Genomic DNA, 4,612 nt, shown 5'->3' on the forward strand with positions numbered 1-4,612 from the left:
CTCATAAAAATCCATCTTCCTGGTTTTGTTTTCAGTTAGGGGAGAATGCAGTTTCAGCAATGTGCAATTGTTATTTTGGATCATGTTGAATTACACTCTGGCTATAGATCAGGGCCTTGTGCATCATTTTATCTTGAATGGGAGCAGAGAGCTGGCAGCAAGAGCCCTGTGAGGAGCAGAAGTGGTTGGACAGAGCAAAGAGCAGCTTGTCAGTGATAGTTTGTGCCCATTCTACCCCAGTATCTGCAACAGCAGCTCTGTACAGGCCACACACTGCCTGCCTTACTGTCCCCTTCAGAGCTGAGATGTCACCACTGTGCGAGGTTTTCCCAGTCCAGCAATGGGAAGCAAAAATGAAACACAAGCAGTTATCCCCTGAATCCTCTTCCCAGCAGGACAGCAGGGCAGGGTTGCTGCCTGGGGAAGGGGTGTGTGTGTGTGTTAGTCCCAGGAAGAAGCTGGGCCAGAGCAGCATCTTCCGCTGCGGGGGAAGGGGCAGCAGAGGGCACAGCAGCGCCGTTTGACACTGCGGTTCCCATCGCCCCAGACCCTCAAGGATAGGGCCAGACGCTTCCCGGATCAGCTGAAAGGCAGGATGCTACAGAGTTGGACAGAGGAGCCTCTCTCTTTCAAGCCCCTTTTCCAAGAGATGTGATGGCTCTACCGGATTTGGTACCCAGGAGCTGCTCTCCGTTGCTGGAGAGATGCGGGCGCTGCCAGCGCCGCCTGTTTGCGGAGGAGCCACTGGAGGGGGCGGGGTGGGGGCGGGACACAGTGACCCGCTCCTGGCCCGAGAGGGACACAGGGACCCGCTCCAGGCCTGACAGGGACCCGCTCCCTGTCCGAGAGGGACTCGCTCCTGCGGCAGCAGCATCCGCGTGCAAAGTACCGACAGCACTAATTCGGAGAGAACCGAGGTCACCAGAGATAAACAGCAAGATAGGAGATGAACCTTTGAAAATGGGGTACCCAGGTTCTCTATTTAAGCTTTTCATCTAAACTGGGTTATACTATAGAAGGACATCACTCGACTACATGTCTAAACTGTAGGTCACGAACACCAGAGAAAGCAGCTGAAAACAGCATCACCCACAGCATAAGGGGAAGGGAGTGGGGAGTAGGGAGGCTACTGCCTCCTAAATGCAGTAGCTGAAGCACTGGGTAGAAGGTGTCTTGGTGGAAGCCTCAGGTGAGAATGCCCTGGCAGTTCAGGCTGACTGCTGTACTCAGGACCCTGTGACTCCATGCTGCTGCCAAATGCAAAATACTCTCTCAATAGAGCTCACATGCTCTAAAATACCTGGCATGTCCACTGCCAGTGCTGATATTTGGGATCAGTCACTGAGCCTGATTATAAAACTTCTTGTTAGCGTTTTGTTTTTATTTTACCAAATTAGTTCATTCTTAACAGTTTCAATTCAGCAGCCTTCACTATGAGACCTGCTGACCCTGAGTGTGTGTGCAGTAGTAATTAGACTGATACAGATAATGCTGTAAAATCTTAATGAGTAGAACTCTGTTTTAAATTCAATGTTAGAATGATGGGGATATCTACAAATGGTATAAAATAACATTGAGAAATGCTCTATGTGCCATGCTTAAGGCTACATTCAAGAAAGGGATATTTCTTAGTATGTTAGTAGATATTTCTTTATTTTCTAGCTTTCCTGCAGTAATTGCAATCGATCTTAGACAAACTGTATGAATACCTTGGGATTCAGTTCCCAGCTGAAGAATTTTTTCCTTATGCTTCATTATTTGTATTGAGATTTTAAAGTTCACTGGTGGGTCCTTACAATGCTTCTGACACAACTAAAAATATTGTGTTTATTTGGTTTGTTTTACAATTGATTGCTAATCTTGAAGCAAGTATATTTAAACAAGAGACAGGAAAATATTGTGTAGAATTATGTGCATTTATGCTACAAAGGGGCAGCAAACAAGTGGTTAAAGAGAGGGTGAAATTATTGTTAAGCCAATTCAGAGGGCTCTCAAGCCAGTGGGAGATGTGTGTATAAATGCTTTTAGCACATTCCTCCCCATTTTTAGGCTCTTTGTGGGGCAAAACTTGAGGTGAAATGATTCTTTCCCCCACAAGCTTTCTTCAAATAGTTCTCAGATGCATTCTCAAATATATATAAGCAAAAATATTTTTCTTAAACTGTATCCTTTTATTGGCAATTAGAAAGGAAATAGTCTATTTCATGGGAGTAACAATTTCTCTGTGGTGCCAGAGTGCTCAGCTGAGAATCACTGGAGAAGTACAAAGCATTATTTAGTGCTACATGCCATGAAGTGAACTTATTCTGGGACTAAGGTCCATAAACGGATGTGGGATTTAGATAGATTTTATTATGTAAATCTTTGCTGGTCAGCAGAAAGCATTTGTAATGAGGTTTCCTGACAGACTAAAGAGCAATTTCTTATCTCATCAGAACACTGCACCACTCAGCTTTAGGCAATTTAAGTCCATGGTGTTGTTGAAGTCACTGTCCTTATTCCATGTGGGCTGGAGGTCTAACCTCGTGCAGACAGTGTTCAGCACCTCCCAGCATGTGCATGCTGCGTGTGGGATGCTTGGAGTTGGCAGGCAAGGTCACAACATTAGTGTGATGTTGCAGGGAAACCTTTGTCCTACTTCCTGTAGGAAAAGTTCACTCAGGTGCAGGTCTATACTCTTTCTGCACCTGAAGCTGACTTACAGATGTCTTTTTTGCTGTGTGGGCATACTTGCCTGTTAATATAGATCCATGAATAATTTTAGTCTTGGTATGAAAGGAAATGAGGCTTTCATGCTCATGCTTTTTCTATCCCAGCTGGCACTTTTCCATATAATTTTAGCAGCTCTTGCCTGGTTTTGACAAAGAATTGAAACTCATGGTTTCCTGTAAATTTATCCTATTTACATATTTGAGATTGGGTGTGATGACAAAACCCAATAACTGTGCTGGCTGGGGAGGAGAGGGAGAGGACTGGGGTGTGGTTGTGTGTGGTAACATCTTGCCCTGCTGTGCCTGGTGTGTGATGCAGTGCTGCAGGGGGGGAGAGGGGAAGGAAGAGCACACATGGTGCACACTGGTGCATGTGCTAGCAGATTATCCATACCTGTATTTTCCTGCTTCACACCAGGCTTTGGTGTGACCTGGGAAATCACCCCATAGATTGTGTCTTTCTAGAACCTTGAATCTGTTACAGCTGGTGGCTTAGAGACAAAGCTGGGGTGGATAAACTGGGCTGGGAATGGTGCAGGGGTTCAGGCTGTGAGTGGACATGAGGAAGGAACAGCTCTGCAGTGCAATGCACTGAGCAGGATGAGTTCCTGTTAGCTGGGTAGGTGTGTGCAAGCATCCAGCTGCCCTGTGTGGTTGCACTTGTGGATGCACACAGAGGAGAGTGTTCCAGCCCCTCATTTGCTGGTGCTCAGCACAGAGAGATGCCTGTGTGGGCAGGTCCTTCAGGACAGACCTCTGGTTTCTGAGAGCAGTCCTGGGCCTGGGGGGAAAAAAGGAAGTGTACTTCACAATTGCCAGAGCAGAGGGAATAACTCCTCTTTGACTGATTTTATCCTCAGCTCCCTAGATGAAAACAAGCCCTGCCCTGGGGATATTAAAGGAGTGTGTTTGATGTGTATCTGCCAGCTGAGAGCCCAGTCAGGCAGAGCAGTGTCCAGGAAAGTCTCTACAAGAGCTTCTTTTTCCTTTGGACTGCCCAGAGTGACTGAGTGAACCTCAGTGCACACACAGGCAAACAGGGAAAAATCAATAGTCCCTAAGGCCCAGTCTCCTACCCCTTGTGGTAACTGATGTTGAGTGCTTGAGAGATGGCAAGAAAACATTGGAAAGGCCCTTACTGTGCTTTGTAGTGTGAGAAGCTCTTTCTTCCTCTTCAGCTAACATTTGGCACATGTCCAAAAGCCTGGAGTATCAACAGCCCTTGTGATGCTCGCAGATGCTATTTTTATCCCTGTGTCTTTCTGGTTCTCCTTTATGTGTTTCAAGTTATGAATTGCAAGCAAAAAAAAAATGCTGTTTCCATCAGGGAATGTGCACAGCTGCTCCTCAGGGAAAGAAGCTGACCTGGTGGTCTTGGGTGCATGGATCCAGCAGCTCTTCTGCGCTGGGAATGCTCCAGAGGTTCCTTGTAGGGAGAAAAAGGTGAAGGGGGAAAGAAAGAGGAATAGTGCAATGAATCCAGTGCAGTGCTCTGGATCACAGCAAGGATCAGGGTTACCATACCCTGGAGGCAACTCAGTGTGTCAGTGGCAGAGTACAGAGAAGATAAAACATGTTCCCTTCTTAATGTCCAGAGTCTGTCCTTTTCAGCTGTCATGGTGCTGCTGGAGGGCCATGACACAAAGACTCTGCCTGTGCACTGGTGATAGGGTTTAGGAGCTGGAGAATGGGGCTCTGACATGCCTGGTTTTATAGATCACAGCCTTCTCTGCATTACCCAGTGTCTCACTCGTATATTTATTTTGCATTTACTCGTCTCTCAGTTTATTCCCATGACTTCAAGCCGAGAGCCATTTATGTTTTGGGTAGATTGCTCAGAAAAGCTCTTGGTCTCACATAGGTCTGTAACCATTTTCATTGTCAAGGCTAGAATAACTTTG

This window comes from Geospiza fortis, unplaced genomic scaffold (assembly GCF_000277835.1).
Source record: "Geospiza fortis unplaced genomic scaffold, GeoFor_1.0 scaffold172, whole genome shotgun sequence".
Taxonomy (NCBI): Eukaryota; Metazoa; Chordata; class Aves; order Passeriformes; family Thraupidae; genus Geospiza; species Geospiza fortis.